At 38.8% G+C, this 18,240-nt stretch overlaps 1 protein-coding gene across 1 annotated transcript in view; it reads left to right on the top strand.

Annotated features, from left to right (window-relative positions):
• LOC306887638 (semaphorin-6D-like) overlaps positions 1-18,240 on the top strand; it is a 143,846-nt gene that overhangs the window by 17,532 nt on the left and 108,074 nt on the right. The window contains exon 2 of the mRNA XM_079445548.1: positions 67-168. The gene's annotated coding sequence lies outside the window, so the exon portion shown is untranslated. The remainder of the gene's footprint in view (positions 1-66; positions 169-18,240) is intronic.

Genomic DNA, 18,240 nt, shown 5'->3' on the forward strand with positions numbered 1-18,240 from the left:
TGTGTATTGAAACATCAAAGTTATGGTCAACTCAAACGTTTTATCACTTTTTGTCTTTGTTCTTAGGTCTGTTGTGGAATGTCACAACTTCCTTAAGCGACCCAGCACTTTACCCTCAGCTTAATCACCTGACTGTGGTCCTGCTGTCTGATTGGATCATCTTTTGAGGTAAGAACCTATGGCATGAAGTTTGTTGAACTGATCAAAGTCACTTGAACGGTTTATTCCGTTTTCTCATCACGCCCTGGTCTTTTGTTGAAATTTGCATGGTGAAGTAGAGTTGAGCCTCTCTGAAGGACAATGACTTGATTTGACAGAAAATTGAAATATCATCCAACTTGATTATTTTGGCTGGACTATTCACCCGAGGCTGTCGTGTGGGGGACAACGTCTGTCAATTTTTAGAAGAATACAAATATAATTTAAAAGAAACATCTGACAGTCTGTCAGACAATCTGTTTAAATCAAGTCTCACGGCGAGCAGGCGACAAACGATAGAAAAGTATCACAGTTGGAGAGGGTAAAAGGGAGGTGGGCAGATTTTCAAACACTTCAGAAAAGAGAAACAAGCAGACGACGGAATCGGAGAGCGATCACTTAAGAGGAGACAAAACAGATGAGACAGGAGACTTGACATGAAGAGTGAGAAAAAATCTGCTGGAAACACGCATGCATCACAGCGCACCTGTGCAAGGCCCTTTTACTCATGCCCCCTGTCTACCCAGATATCCCTTAGAGATCAAGACACATCCCACAACGCTGGACGCAGGGCTGGTGGTGACAGGCTCTGTCGGCCGGCTGCAGGGAGCAGATGGCTGGCCAGATGCAGGGTTGCGTTTAACCTTGGGCCCCGTGGAAGGCTAAACATCATAGGCGTCCTCCGGCGCTTCCACCTTTCTGCCGCTCCATGGAGCCGCTGCTTCACTCTGACAGCTTATGGTTGTTTTATTTAGATGTGCCATATGGAGCCATCATGTGCTCCATCGTTTAGCTGCTATCGCTATTCCCAGTGTAGTTTATCACCCAATATGTATTCGAACAAAGACGAGTTCAAGTCCCCCAGACTGTCCATGACAATAGAGATACGCCATAAGATATGACTAATCACATTCAGCTCTGTGCTCGGACAGAAAGGGGTGGCAGAATTATAATTGGGGTCAGCTGATGCAGACTTGATGAAGGGGATCTTTAGCAAGTCGGCAGCGCTAAGATTTATAAGCACATATGCCAGCTTCAGCTGCTGTGCATTATTTTACCCAGAATTCTGCTCCCAGAATGTGGTTATAGAAAGATACGAGGAAATGGGGATTTTTTTTTTTTCTCTCTATTTTTAAAAGTTTGTTTAAATTTGGGTTTGCATGGCTACATGATTAATCAAAAGTAATCACAATATTATGGGTGCCGTTAATTGTGTGAAGTATTGTTCACAGCATTTTTAGGATGCACAACATTATAATTTCAATTTTCCACTACTGATAAGCAACTAATTATTTTTTATAAGCTGATAACTGATACAAATCCAATATTAAAATTCTATACTGTTTTATGCCTATTTTAACACTAAATGAGTCATTTTAAATGATCCTAGTGAATTCACAACACTATCACAACATTATAAAGTACAGTTTTCATTTTGAGATTTGAGTGCTCTTTGAATGCTTCTAAATAGTCATTTTAAGTAAGAGTTATATGACCGCAAAGGTAAAGCAAGTTATTAATATATATCAAATATAGGCATTTATATTTCCAATATAATCTGATAACTGATTTTATCAATGTGTCTTGCATCACTAGTAACTATGGTTTCCCTGGTAAATTGTTGTGAGGCTGCACAAAATAATTATTATATTTAATATATTTAACTACAAATCTGCATTAATTATCAAACTTACAATGTCAAGATAAATAATCGACAGTAATCAGTCCTAATCTTGTTTTAGCCGTCATATCATCTGTTTAATTTAGTTATACTTCTTTATTCTCTCACTAAGGTCATTGTTGTATTTTCTTCAGGGGACGTCTGTTTTCTAATGGCTTGATGGCTTTTAGCACACTGTTACCAAGTTCAATGTCTACCGATTTATTATTTATTATTATTTTTTCCAAGTAAAGAATTGTGGTCACAGATATGTGCCCTGCTAATGCTTCCTATTATCCATTCTCTTTCAGTCTTTCAATTTTCTTTAATAGCACCATTCATTCAGATTTTCACCTTCATTTTACAATAGGGAGTGACGTTGACACCGTAAGAGACACTGATAGATGTTCTTGGATCTCAGGACAGACATTGAGCCTACGCTGTGCTCTTCCACTTTTGAATCTTCAATCAAATGAATCAAAGTACAGTTTACTTTCCAATCTCAAAAGATAGCTGATCAAACACTTGGTGATACAAAAGACAGAAGTGAGCTTAATTTTTGAATCAAATTGATGACTTTCCGGCAGGCTCAAAAACAACAATTCATTGAAGCCTCAAGCCTACCTGACAATCGAAATAATCATCAATTCTGGCTCCACATCATTTTTCCAACAAATACTCTTCTTCTCATAAGAGGTTTATTTAACCACAGGTCAGCTGAATGGGATGCCAGCAGAGGGTTTGGTCCACCATAGCTTTTTACTGATTTATGAATTCTCTCTCATGGTTTATCACTCTCATTAATGTCAGCACCTGCTGTAGCAGGGCTCTATCTGTCTGCCCGCAGGCCCTGCAGCTGTGCACTGAGCTCAGGCAAACTGCCCTGCCCCCTCCCCCCTCCCCCCTCCACCAATAAGCATTTGGCTGGGATAGTTGTCAAACCTTGCTAGAATCAGGTGCACTTGCTCTGTTGATTGTAAATGTGTGTTTATCATGAGTGTGCACATTCCAGGTATATTTGGCATGAAAAAGTATTAGCCTGTTTTTTTACATATTTTTCTACATTAATTTATTCATGCATTCACAACAAAAATATAGGCAAAGGAAACATGGAAAACACAAAACATATATTTGTCATCATGTGGTTTATTTAAAGGGATAGCCCACACAAATGTGAAAATTTTGTCATAATTAACATACTGTTCCAAACCTGTATGACTTCTGTGGAATGCAAAGTTTTGGTTCCCCTTGACTTCCATTGTATTTTCTGTCCTTACAAACTGTTTAGTCACTAACATTCTTCAAAATATCATCTTTTGAGTTCCACAGTAGTCAGTCATAAAGATTTGGAATGACATGAGGATGAGTAAAGGACACAATTTTAGTTTTTTAATAATAATAAAAAGTAATAAATTAACCGTCTTGTCTCTGTGCAAAAGTAATTGCCCCCTTAGTCTTTGAAATCAACAAATTAAATTGGAATCAGAGACTCTTAGTGGTGAATATTCCCAAAAGTGGTCAGGATTTCTCAAAGGGCACAGTGGCACCTCATCCAGAAAGCTTCAAATGATCACAGAAAAACTTTTCAAAGAACTACAGGCTTCTCTTGCATCAGAGAAGGTCACGGTTCATGACTCTGCAATAGAAAAGGGACTGAAAAATCTGTTGAAAACCTCTGCTCACCAAGAAGAACATCAAAGCTCACATCATGCTTGTTAAAGAAAGCATGTGATGATCCCAAGACCTTGGTTTATTCTATGGTCAGATGAGTGAAAATGTAAATAGCAAATACAGCATCGTACTGTAAGAATGTGATGTGTACAGTGGCGTTATGGTTTACTTGGTATGTTTTGCTGTCTGTGGTGGTTTCTGTGACTTGTTATCGTTCAAAGTAGCATGTATTCAACCATATATACTGTAGATAATTCTTTAAGAGATTGTCTGGGCATCTGACCATGAGTTGAAGCTCAAGTGTAATTGTGTGATACAGCAGGACAATAATCCAAAACAGAATCAAGGTGGCAGCCGAAGTACTGAAAAGAAACAAAGGCTCATATCAAATTACAGGTGGTGTTTGATTGCCGTTATTATTGTTTAACGGTGTCTAGACAGATATTAGATTTAAGGGGGCATTTACTTTTGCCTCAGGGGTGATGAGAGTCTGTGTTAGCCAATTTCACTCAATGAAATTTTCACTTGGGGTCCCTTTGAGCAGCATGTCATTTTGTTTGAAATGTTACAACCATTTTGTTCTCCGACTAGGCAATTGCTAAGGGGGCATTTTTTTTCACTGTACTGTATGTCAATAATAAAACAGAAATTTGCAAATTATGCAAAGAGAATATTCCTTTATAAGCCTTGTAAGAAGCTTCTTTAGTTTTTAGATTGCGTTTATTCCTTTTTTGGTGTGCAGAACTGAAAATGACGTTAAAAGACCAAGCAGAGTAGCAGGAGGAGGAAGAGAAAAGGGGAGTCATGGACCAAAGCAGCGTCCCCCCTCCTTCTGCTCTTATTCACAAATTGGTTTCTTAGGACCCGGTGCCACATTACACTTTGTTTGTGCATTGTGTGTGTTTTCTGCTGCCTTTAGTTTGTCTGTTAATCCATCAGCGCTGGCAATGGGGGGAAAAGCTTGCACATTTGGAGCCAGAAAGCACCTCCTGGCTCATCTGTGTCCCTTAATCCTGAGAATAGCCATGCTGGTGAGATTGCAGGCCCCTCGGAGTCTCTCCTTCTGGAAACTTCAAAGTCAGGCATTGGCAATTTGGAAGACAGGGAGGTAAAGTCTGCAGGGAGCCTTCATGCAGGTCAGCCCAAATCTTTAGCTGAGAGCCCCTGGTTCAGTGCAAGTGGAGCTGAGGCCTGTGTTGAGGGAGAGAGAGGTGCTGTTAGGCAGATGGAGCAGGATTAACCCCCTCCACCACCACCCATCTTTGAATTATGAATGTCCACTCTCTCTTTATGTCTGTCAGCACAAGGCAAGACTTTGAACACAACCCTCTTGCATCCCTCTATGCAGTTATGTGTCATAAAATACATTTTGCTGTTTCTGTAAGTGTCAGAAGTCATTTCTTTCTTGTATATTTCTACTCTATCATAGGCAGAGGGTGAACCAACTGTAGGCTAAAGTTGTGGAAATCCAGGTGTAGGCAATTATATTTTACTAGATCACATCTTTTTTTGAAATAATACAAACTGCTTTTGAGAGAATTTCTTGAATGAAAATGTATTAATGGGATAATTCACCCATAAATGAAAAGTCTGTCATTAATTACACACCCTCATGTCGTTCCAATGCCGTAAGATGGCATTCATCTTCAGAACACAAATTAAGATATTTTTGATGAAATCCGGAAGAGCAGAAATTGTTGAATAAAGTCGTTAACTTTGTTTTCTTTGCACACAAAAAGTATTCTCATAGCTTCGTAACATTACAGGTTAAACCACTGATGTCACATGGACTATTTTAACGATGTCCTTACTACCTTTCTGGGCCTTGAACGTGTCAGTTGTGTTGCTGTCTATGCAGGGTCAGAAAGCTCTTGGATTCTGAAGTTCTGAAGATGAACAAAGGTCTTACGGGTTTGGAACGACATGAGGGTGAATTATTAATGACAGATTTTTCTTTTTTAGGTGAACTATCCGTTAAAGTCTAATTTTCTTGTTTAAAATATAAACTTCATATTTAAAAAAATATTTATAAAATGTATTATTATTATTTAAATGAACACTCCACTTTTTTGGAAATAGGCTCATTTTACAACTCCCCTAGAGATAAACAGTTGAGTTTTACCGTTTTTGAATCCATTCAGCCGATCTCAGTGTCTGGTGGTAGCACTTTGAGCTTAGCTTAGCATAGATCATTGAATCGGATTAGACCATTAGCATCTCGCTCAAAAATGACTAAAGAGTTTCGATAATTGTATTGCGATACATTTTTTTTCAGGATTCTTTGATGAATAGAAAATATGTTATAGTTATACTGACACAGATTCAAATATGTTTATCGCACATGACTGACACAATTTAGTGTACCTGGTTCATATGTGAAAACCTCTAGGTTTGTTTATTTTTAGAATAAACAACCTTCTTGTTTTATCATGTATATTACCTCAGGCGGAACAATCATTTTATCAGACTGTTACTCTTGTGTAGCCAAGAACTTGTTCACCTTTTAATACCTGACCAAAAAGAAAGTTAGTTTTGAACCCGGGGATGCACTGTGATGCTGATGTTTGAACTGGTGTTGTGCTCAGGGAGGCAGGGACTCCACAACTGCTGCTGTGAGAATTCACAAACACAAAGGAGTGGCAAATTCATGAAAATGAAACGAATGACGTTAATACAGCCTGTTTTATGCAGAGATCCTTGAGGATGACATTTGTTATGTTGCACTAAGATGTAAATGAAGAGGAAAGCCTTGCTTCAAGACGTCTCTGAGGGAGGCAGGCACTGTGTTCATAGAAAATACAGCAGGTCTGGGATCAGATTCCACCTTGTCTTCTCTAATCACAGACAGAATAGACTACAAAGCAAAACAGACCCAGAAATATCTCTCGTATAATTTTTCATATTCTTAGAAACTTCATTAATACGGAACAATATCTAATTCTCTCATTCTGTATTTTTAAGCGTATCCTTATTTTTGGCATAGTTTGGTGTCTGAGCTCATGGACTTGCTGTATTCTCTTTTACAGACTCCGATCTGCCAATGACATGTGACCCTGGCTGAAAGGATTGAAGAATTGAGCCTCAGCCTTTTAGCCGCCAGATCTGTCTGTCTCAACAAAGACAGAAAGAGAAGACTCTTGTCTCATCACCATTCAGATTCTATAAAAGCAATTAGCTTAACGGTGACTGTGGTGACACAGCTTTGGCTCGCTTAGGAGATGTGCACCTTGGGAATTTAAGTTGGCTTACTTTTAAAAGTTTGAAGTAAACAACTCTTGCTAATTTACTTTACTCTTGCCCTCAATTACCGCATTGGACTCTAGCTGAACAGAAGTCTAACTGAAGACTGGGTGTGTTTCATTCTGCTCCCTAATTCCCAATGACCAGGGCTGGACTGGGACAAAAAAAGGGCCCTGGCATTTTTGCTCAGACCGGCCCATCACAATCGGTCGGACACAACCAACAAGTACACCATCCTTGCGGTCCCTGTAGATATGCATATCTACGGTTCCATTCCCAAAAACCCCTACAAAGCTGAGAACTAAGTGCCATGGACCAGTGTACTCACTCTCTCTTTACTCCCTGGTGGTGATCAAAGGTGACAGTGGAGTAGGGCCTACACAAAGTGAGGGCATCCTGAGAGAGAGAGAGAGAGAGAGAGAGGGACAAGAATGATAACTGAATGAGTAAAATGATCACCATACAAGTATCTTTAATATATACCAATGTAGAGAGATGGTTGCACATATTTTATACTTACTTGGTGGAAATGGCTCCATGGTGCTCTGAACATCCTCAAAAACAATGAACTACAAAAGTGAGGACATCCTAAAAGAGAGAGAGAGAGAGAGAGAGAGGGAGAGGGAGATAGGGGAATAATGAGTCACATTTTCAGTCTACAATATTATGAATATTTTTTTTAATAATAATATCAATAATCTCATCTCACCTTACAATTTCAGCAGTTTCCTCAGTAGCTTGCTCTTCTCTGCAACTCTGTCTATTACAGAGAGATGATTTAATAATTAAAATAATCAAATGGCATCATCTAAGTTTTTCTAGAGAAGGGCCGTCGACGGCCGTTATGGGTTTTAAAGGGTTAACATTAGAATAATCATCCGAAGTTGCAATTGAATAAGTTAACTCTGCTAACCTAGCTACAAAAACAATGCAAAATAGCTTATGCGGTGTTTGACTTTAGCTGACTGAGTGGCTATTGCAGTAACTTAGATGACAAGCTGACAGTCTTTATAATAGCGACAACGATTATGTTGTCTTATTATAATATTCATTAATTTAGGTAAATCATCATCATCTTCGTCGTGGCCCAGCTAGGCCCACACACACTATCCTCCTGCATCCGCCCTGATTAACACTCCCTCCCTGTTAAATCATGTAGCTACCATGCTTACCGTTTCAATTACACTCTCCTGCTCACTCTGTCCCTCCTTGACTTCACTGTCAGACACCTGCTCCTCTGCCTGGGTGCCGCCGGCGCCGCCATGGCTAGTCACCTCTCCTCCATGTGTCGTCAGGTACTGTTGGCTTGGAAACTGAAGCTACAGCACTAAACATGTCGGTTATTTTTGCACATGTTGAGGCATCAACCTCTAGAATTTTTATTTTTTTGGCCGCAACTTCTCCGCACCCCCCTTGCCCTTGCGCTTTTGCTTCTCCATCCTAAATCCACTGATTTCTGGCTCTGAGCCACTGACTGCATCTGACACAAGAAACAGAGGGGGAGGGGTGGAGCTTGCTAAGAGATGATTGGGCCAGCCCAGTGTCAGTACGGAAAATGAACCAATGGGCCGCTGCCCCTGCTTTATGGGCCGGTCGTTGGCCAATTAAAAAAAAAAAAAAAAAAAAAACATATTATATGGACCAGCCCCCAAGTGCGTCGGCCCACCGGGCATTTGCCCGGTATGCCAGATTACCAGTCCAGCCCTGCCAATGACGTGATTCAGGACATTGTGAACAAATGTAAGTACGAACAAGACCCTTGATGCACTGAAGTTTGGGAAATTGAGGACTTCATCACCGGTGACCTGGCTCCGTCACAAGTATAAGTAGCTGGTATTTATCAACATTGTTGTGCACCTTCATCGTAGATGTAAAAAGTACACTGCCATTATGAAAATGTGCTTTTCTTGAGTTTTTAAAAATGGAAATTCAGACATTGAACATATTACAGAGCAAAGCAAAAAAGTATTACAATACCAAAAAAATACCAAAAAATATCTACATAAATAAACATAAACAAAAATAAGTTATTCTATTAACAGTAAAATTGGTTATACCCAATATTAGAAGGATTTTTTTAATTTAGTGAGTGACTCACTAAATTTAGATATTTAGATATTAGAAGGATTTTTTAAATTGATTAATAACAGTCAATATTGAATATTTAATTATGCATGTTCATTGTTCCATATATATTTACATTAAGATTAGCTTTAGTGTCATCTGCCACTCAAAGTAAATTTTTATATTAATACTGATAACTGAAAACCTTTAAAACTTTAAAAATATAAAACTTAAGTCTTTTCTGAAATGTAATATAGTGATCATACTCCATCGCACACCTGCAAGTAATAGGTGCGTAGGACAAAGGACCAACCAGGTGGATCGCCTCAACAGACAAGCAATTCCCGCACACTATCGTAACTTGCAAAAAAGTAATATTTATTAACACAACGTTTCGGTCACACGAACTTCATCAGAGTGATGAAGGTCGTGTGACCGAAACGTTGTGTTAATAAATATTACTTTTTTGCAAGTTACGATAGTGTGCGGGAATTGCTTGTCTGAAATGTAATATAAAAATAAATTTTTCATATTTTATGAAATAATGTTGTGTTGCCTACATAATAGTTGATTTTAGTTTAGCGTTTTATTTTTTATTTTATTCCTGCGCTATTCTTAATATTAGCCATTTATCTGGTATCATCTTATGAAAATAATTAGTAGGTAATTGGTATTGGCCAAAATTTTTAGTTGTACTTAAATTGTAGCATTTTAAGTGTTTTTTTATAAATGAATTAATTTAATTTATTTGTACATGATAGTATGAAAAGTTTAATTTAGCAGTTATCAGCCATGACATGCAAGTAATTATTGGCTCATCCATATTGGCTAGAATTTTAATATTGTTTCATCTCTTGACTTCTAACTTTAACTAAAACACAAATTCCTGTCTAATATTTCAAAGTTTGCATAATTGTTTACCTGTCATGCATTTTAGGGAATGGGGATGAAAGGTTACTTGAAGAAACAACTTTAAATGCTTAAGAAGGTATGGTGACATTTCTAGTAAGTAAATATTGCTAGTTTCACGGTGGGTGCAGTCTGGGAATTTCTGCGGCGTGAACATTTCTCTACTTAAAGTGATTTGGACAATGGATCGCCCTCAAAAACGGTTGACTCCTGAGCAGCGCACTACTGAATTTGGGAGCAGATTGAGACACAATGGGTGCGTGACAGTGAATGACAGTGACAGTGACGTACTCGGATCCTTTCCTTCTCTTCTAATTCCTTCCTCGTTTGCTTTCTCCTTCATTTACTCTCAAGTCATTTGTCTCATTACTCTAATTTAAAAGAGCACTTTGCCGTCTTTGTGGGGGAGGCCTGGCTTATTTAAAGGCCTGATTGGAATAAGGAGATGATGGTGGTGAAGGAGCCATTTATACAAGATGAGAAGGAAGGTGGTCTAGGCTATTTTGAGTACCAACCCATGCCCACAAAACCTGCCAATTAGCTTAAGTGGCCTCCCAGTGAGTTGGATTAGTCCCGTACCTTCCCGAGAGAGTGAGAAAAGCACTTTCTTACAAAAATAGTGGCAAACTTGGTTAAGATTCCATGCTCTAATTGCTGGTCTGGTTGCAAAATAGCATGTTACATTACAGACGCCCACATACAAATGTGTTTTATGCAGAGGTAAAATGACTCCTTGTTTAAGCTATGCAACACGACTGCTGTTTTTCTGTGCTTTATACCTGTTGTGTTGCAATGTACTTTTGTTCTGCCAAGCTGGCTGCCTCTGATAAGTTTTCTTCGCTTTTCCATTTATTCTCACTTTGGCCACATTGCTTCTCTTGTTTCTCTTTAAGGGTGCTACATCTTAAAAATAGCCGGTGTTCATTTGGATCCTCTGTGTGTGAAATGCGTGGTGAAAGTTTTGACCGGATTCCAAAGAAGTGTTTCCCACAGTCTTCGCGCCGCAGGCAGGACGGACAGCATGTATCGATCAGGGTGTAAAGCGGGGTTTTGCCAGAGATTAATACTGTGCTCAGCAGAGCTCATGAAGTTGTTAACGTAATGTGGAAAAACCGGTGTGATCAGCCATATTGACAGCGCAGGGCAAGGCCACTGATTAAGTGAGTAAAGTGCATTTCACAAGCTCACTCTGGTTCCCACATCAACTTTGTATCATATCTGAATTCTTCTTCCAAATATTTTTTTACTCCTGTATGAGCCTGTGTTGGGGAGTAAAAAACTCTCTTGTGCATTTTTCAGCAGTGCTAAATTGTATATTTCGGAGTAGCATGGAAAGTTTTTCTTTCAACAAGTAGCAGTGTGACATTATACATGTATGTATTTAGTCAAATGCTTCTGTTGTAATGTAAATTGTTTTCTAGTTTTGTTGATATATGTTTTTATTGATCGTATTAAGTTTTACATTTTCTATTGGTGTTATTTAGTGTAAATTAATGGTGTGCTTCTAAAAAAAAAAAAAGTTCCAGTTTACATAAAGAAAAAGGGAATCGATTTTTTTGCGGTAGTAATCAAACTAGTGAATCAATGCATTGAATTGGTTCATGTAAATACGCTAGTTTAGTAAAAAGACACTTTGCAGGCTTCATTCTTTGTGTAGTGATACAAATGAATATGATATTTTTTGGTAAATAATCTTACAAAGTAATAATGTTTAAGCAGTTCTGCTGCTTAGCCACTGTTTTACTCAAGTATATTGTTAAATTGTGCTGTTTTCTAGTTTTATCGGGGGCGTTCAGTGCAAATAAATCTGTTCGAATGCTGTTTAATGGCAGTGTTTCAGTAGCTTGTACTATGTCTAGTACTTTAAATGATATGGTGTCTTAACAAACTACACTTCAAAATATCTTCCCCAGCACTGTTAGGGTAGAAGGACACGTCCAGGAGATATATGGTTTAATCCAGCAAGTCATAGCAGAAGAGAATTTTTAATAAGAGGAACATTAGTTATGAATCTTTATTTCAAGCTGCGTTCTTCATTCTCAGCACATTTGAAGGCTTAATGAATGCATATGTGTGGTGTCTGAAGCCTGAAAAAATTGTTATATATCTTTTTATTGGACATGAAAGGTCACCTTGAGAAAAGGAAATTAGATTTTCATTTTTCCCCCCTCTGCCCAATGAATGTAGCTGACCTGCATTGGAGAGACGTGTTAGTGAGTTTTTTAATCAGCATGGATATTTATTTATTACCCTCAGCCTGAAGCTAATTTACTTCATCTCACTCACTTTCCTGTTTCAGGTCATTTACATACAGCCCTCCCCCCAAGGCCAGGATTACTGTATTAATTGCTTTTCGGTATGATGGAGAACAAAGCAGCCTTTCTTTTCCTCTTCCTCATATTCCAAGCAACCAATGCTACGAAGTTTGCAGGAAATTAGTCACTTGGGACCAAGACCTTGACCGAAATGGATTTCGGAAATTGCAGCTTGTGTGCGAGAGCTCATATTCTTGTCCATTTGTAATCATCTGACAATCTGGTACCTCAAGGACACAGAGAAGCGATATGATGGCTTCAGAAGTCGACACACGTACACAAAAGTGTGATCGAGCATCTTTTTGCAATCATGGGTCGCGTGCCAGGCGACCCGCACACGCGACTGTGATGAATGACCTCACGATGAGGCCTGTCACTGGTAGGTAATGTCACTAAATCTCCCACCACAAAGACCGCAGCATGTTCGATAATATCAACTGTGTGCGTGTATGCGAGCTCATCCTCCGTTTGGGATGTTGTAGGATATCTTTGCTTTCATCTTGGTGTTATGGGATATGTTTATCTTTGTGTTTCTGTTGTTGGATATAGATGACTTCGATGGCCGATCCAAAGAGCAAAGGTGGAGTGGCCAGACTGATACAGATCAAGATGATTGGAGGAATAATAAGCTGAATGGATGAGCAGGAAGAAATCTCAATATCTGGAGGGTTTAACATTTTGCTAAAGGGTTCTTTCCTTTTGGATCGCCTACATCTGTGCCTTTTGGGCAACATCTGAAGTTGTACGCTCCTTAGGATCCTTCATTGCTAAGGCCAGATGTCAGTGCGTTACTTCATTCTTTCATTCATTATTTATCTCCTGTTTGATTCAGATCTGATTCGTTGAGAGTTTCTGCCATGGAACAGTTGCTTTTCCAGCTGTTTTCCACCCACAAATATAAGATGATCTCTTCGCAATTATTTCTGAAACCTGCGTTTAGAGTAAGTGAAGCCTACGGCCTCTATTACCCACAATCCCAGAGCATTTATTACCTCTTTAGAGCTATACCGGCTCACGGACAGTGAAATGATGGCCTTAGGACAGATGTTCGAGGCTCGAGAGATATTTGTCTCTTTTAAGTCCAGAGGTGTCTTCTGACACTTTATACTTTTGACTAAAGTGTCTCAAATTGAAAAGCTCAAAACTCTGGACCACCATCTGTGTTACTATGGAGACTGTAGTTTTTTTTCATCTCACTCACTTTCCTGTTTCAGGTCAGAAGTGACAGAAAAGACATTTTATAATTTTACAAAAGATTTCCATTTCAAATAAATGCTTTTCTTTTGAACTTTTTTCATCAAAAAGTCCTGAAAAAAAAATATCACTGTTTCCACAAAAATATTAGGCAGCACAAGGTTAAAAAATATTGTTTTCAACACTGATAATTAGAATTTCTTTAGTAACAAATTAGCATATTAGAATGATCTCTGATCTCATGTGACACTGAAGACTGGAGTAAAAGTTTTGTTAAACTATTTGTTTTTCTAAAAAAGTAACAATAAAAAGTAATGGCAATCTACTTAGTTTTCATGTTTTTAATTTTTTCTTTATAATATCAGGACAATTACATCGCCACTAAGTAGTCTGCTGTTGTTGGGCTCAGATCCGTTTGAGTAGATGTACAGTGCGGACCTGAGAAGCTGAAGAGTTGTTGATGTAAAGCATTTTTGCTGTACGGTAATGGGGGAAAAATTGCCTGCGGCGGTGATTGCACAATACCGGAGTCTGTGTGAAAGAGCAGTGGTGATCTCACCTGCCCTGAGGCTCCTGCTCTGGGCACTGAGCACATTGTGTTTCCTGCAGGGCCACGTGTGCTGGCGGGCACCCCTCTCCTCCAGCCCTGTGTCTACTGTTGATCTGCCCTTGACTCTGAGGAGCAGCCAGCAGACAGGCAGAGCACGGTAATCAATTACTTCCATTTAGTGGTGAGCAAGCCACGTTCACACGTCCATCAGAGAGAAATAGAAGTGAACGACGGGGTGAGACTGACTCGCCATCACAGATTGACAGCATAGCATTAGAACTGTTTCACAGCATAAATGCAATGTCAGGCTTATGTTTTATGCAAGCATACTCTCATGAACATGCGTCGAAGACTGACACTGAAGAGAAGAAATTGTTGAATAAAGTCATTATTTTTGTTTTCTTTGTGTACGAAAATATTTTCGTAGCTTCATAAAATTACTGTTGAACCACTGATGTCACATGAACTATTTTAACAATGTGCTTACTACCTTTCTGGGTCTTGAATGTGGCAGTTGCGTTGCTGTCTATGCAGGGTCAGAAAGCTCTCGCAGCAGTTTATTGGCACCATATTGGCTATCAGCTGATATTGGAATTTATTTTATTTCATTGGTATAGGCCGATATTGTACATTTTAATTTAATATTGTCTTGTAGATTAAATTTTTTACACTATTTTTATATTTAGATAAATTTACTGCCATGTAATGCTCGCTTGCTGATAATTTAATAAGACTGTTAAATATAATCTTTAGAAATTCTTAAAATATTTCTTTACTGCACATTATAGTATGCAAATGGTTTTGAGGCCTAAATAATTTTTAGCATTTGAAATTATTGATTTTTATTTTTTAGTCTTTATTTTTAAATTTGAAGCAAAATTCTATAGAATTTTAATCTGCTGTTTATCAGTTATTATTAATAAAAATAATTATCGGTTTATCTATATCGGCCGAAATTTGAATATCTGTATCTATAATAAGTGGCAGCAAAATAAGCTGGACTTTGAAACACTGTACAGTGAACTTTTGCTTGGCACTATTTCAATGGCGGTTTAATGACAGGGTTTATGATGTTTTAAAGGCAGTGCTTTCGGGGAGCTCGGCTGCTGAGTTTATGATTTTGTCAGACAGCAGTTTGACCTGTAGGCTTTTATTCTCCTCAAACACACACAAACCCTCAGAGGAGCTGGAAATGCCAGAGGAGGTCATGGTTGTGTTGCGTTTGTTCTGTGTGTACAGAGAAAGAGAGTGCAAGTGTGTCTTCTGTTGACACTGAAGCCAATCAGCATGCCAGGTTCGATAAGTCTGCATCGCTCTCACTCCTCACTCCACCTGGCATTGATATGCGTTTCATATCGGATACTATCTAAATATTCTTTGGCTTGCATTCTGATGGGTCTCCAGTGTGGTCGGATAAAGATACAATCAGTCTTACCCGAGGAAAATGGGAAGCAGCGTTTTCAAAATACTGACAGATAATTCAAAAAGCTTTCCATCTTTCTGTTGTTCTCCTACTTTAGAAACATTGCCACAGTAAAGGATGCTAATAGGAATCAGAAGTGAAGAAAAGAGGAGAAAGTAAAGTTTTAAAGTGCCTCTGTAAGAAAATAGACTAGAAGACAGACGTGACCTGAGGATTTGGGGAGAGAAAAGCGGTATTCCTGGTGTGATCCAGGGGAATAATTCATCACATATTGTTCAATAAATCAGGTGACCAAATCAAAGTGGTTGTTTTTCACATTAAGAGAACAGAATAAAAGGAAAAAAGCTAAAAACTCACAAACAACATGTTAAAATAGACCGTAATTAAAAACGTACAATCTATTTAGTCTCAGTGGCAGCTAGCTAGTGTTCACTACTTAGCAAAAAACGCATTAGCATTTACATATTTGTTGAGACTGGCTAGGATCCGTCCATGACTCTAGTGATTCAAAGGGATCAGTGCAATCCTATTGTGAGCCAATAATCAAAAACAAAAATCAATCATCAAAAAAATCTCTCAGCAATATAACATTCAGAACACGTTAGGTGGTTTGGGCCAAGCTTCAGCAGCATTAGAAGCTCTTTCTCAGAGGGGGTGAGGGGGATTTTTAAGGTGTAAACATCTGATTCTGTCTCTCACAGCTTTCCTCGCCTTGCTGTGTAAATGGCTGCTAATGTCATTGTGCTTCAGGCGTCAGTAAACTGTCAGCTGTTTGGGCTACTTAAAGATAGCAGCACGTGTTTTCCCACAACACTAGAGCGCCTTAGATCTTGGGAAAAAATGCAGAGGGTAAACAAAAGCTAGCGTGTGATTGTGTTTTCTTTTTGTCCCTGAAGTTTACTGAAAAATCACAGTGATGACGGGATATTCTTGGTAGGGCTATTTTTGGCATTAATGTTTTTAGTGACCAGGGCCTGACATGGAAATGAAATTACCAAGGCATAGCGTGAATATGGCACTTCAGCTGGCCATTGCCACCTCCAAAAAGCTCTTAAAACAAAAACTAAGCCCTGGAACAAAGGTTAGCCAACAGTGCACACAAATACAGGTTTGAAGATGCCCAACTTCTCTGATAATTAGATGAAAATTAGATATTAGGGCTTGAATAGTGTTAGTTATAGGAACAAAATATATAAAAACTATTACATTTATAGGTATATTTATATTAGCCTATATTTGATGTTTTAGCATTTTTTTTAGCATTAACTTTTGAGCCTTTTGAGCCCGGAAATGTGACCACACCATAAATTAATTTAGCATTTATTGATCTTGATACTAAAAAAAAAAATGTTTAAAGAAAAGATTAAAGTTTGAGATGAGAATAAGCAATGTTTGAGATGAATATCAATCACCAATCACTTTTGAAAACAATGAATATTCATATGAGCTGCTGAATATTTAACTTGCAAGGTTAAGTACTGTAAGAGCACTTGGGCAATCCAGTGGGAAGCAAATCTGAACTTTCTCGCATCTCCCTGTGCGTTTTAACAGGCTGGATTCTTATGCATGTGTTCCTAAACCCACTTTTGCTTTGTTAGTTAAGCTAGTGCAAACCCGAGCGAGGGGCTGTCAGTGCTGTTCTAGCTCTGTTTAACACCAGCTGTCTCTTCTGGAACTAAGTACAAGTGATCAAAAACCTGGTCTGGCACCACCACCCACACTCTCTCTCCCCTCATATTCAGCCCTCATTACCGCCACATAAATAACTAATGAAGGATCAATGAGAAGAGGCATCACTGGAATGCTGGATGGAGCCCACTTAACTTCCGAGCTTTGTAATTCTCTCTCACACTCTGTTACAAACTCCCTCTGTCTCTCCGCACCTCCTTTTCTCTCTCTTTGGTCTTAATTGAATGTCTCTTAATGCAAATTGCTCATCATTTATGGATGGGTCATGATGGAGTTGACAGCCTTTTTTTCTTGCCATCCCAGATCCGGGCCGCTCGAGAAAGTGTCGGGATGGCACATGAAGTCTTTTCTTGCCGGCTCTTATGCTGTGGATGATGTTTAGGTGGTTCTGTAGTTTCCCCAGGTGTGTTCTTGTCAGGTTTGCCGGAGGGCCCAGCACCATCTCCCCTCGTTCCTCACCTTGGCATCTGTCTTCTACGAGCCTCTGAAGTCTCTAATTGACGTTTCAACCGCGTACGGAGTAATTGGGTTTTAATTACCATTTTACATTCTGTTTTGATATTTAAATCAGTCTTGTCATCTGAAAGAAGAGCAAGTCACTCTCCGTTCTCTCCACCATCACATTGTCAGTGTGCCGTATCACCGATTATGCTTTTCCATGCGGCTCAAGGTTGAGTCGCACATGCTGGAGCTCGCGGCATTCACTGACAAGGTCTCATAGACAAAGCCCTGCTAATGGCATCATCACTTATTCACAGTAAATACTAATTATCTCCCAATCAACTGCACACTTCAGCGAATCGCTCAAACAGCTGTGAAGATGTTTTGTGGTGGTGTTTCATTTTTGTGCTTTTCATCACCATGCTTTTACTCTGAAGAAGGCTACTAAGATGAAGATGTGCTAAAGCATACACGCAAAGGTCTGCGGGATGTTTCAACAGATGTCTGAAGGATTTCCAAAGTACACCGCAGCTCCTCCTGTAATGAGATTTTTGGGCCCCAGTTGGAATAAGTAGTCATCTGTACTCTCTCCAGAGAAGATGCAGATGTGAAATCATAATTTGTCATTTCTTTGGCTCGTTCACACAGTCGGTGTTTGAGGTCAACAACCGTATCTACTGACAAGCGTAACTCTGGAATTATTTCGCACCTTATACTATCATGTTGCAGTAAAAGAGTTCATGAATATAAATTATAATAGCTGTGTAATTTTCAGCTTGTTGCATTTTTTTTGTAAAGAAAAAAATGTACTTTGTTTAATGAAATATATAAATATTTCTAGTAAATATAAATAAATGCACTAAATTTTTGAAGTTTTGCGAAGATG

The sequence above is a fragment of the Barbus barbus genome (genome assembly GCF_936440315.1).
Source record: "Barbus barbus genome assembly, chromosome: 21".
Taxonomy (NCBI): Eukaryota; Metazoa; Chordata; class Actinopteri; order Cypriniformes; family Cyprinidae; genus Barbus; species Barbus barbus.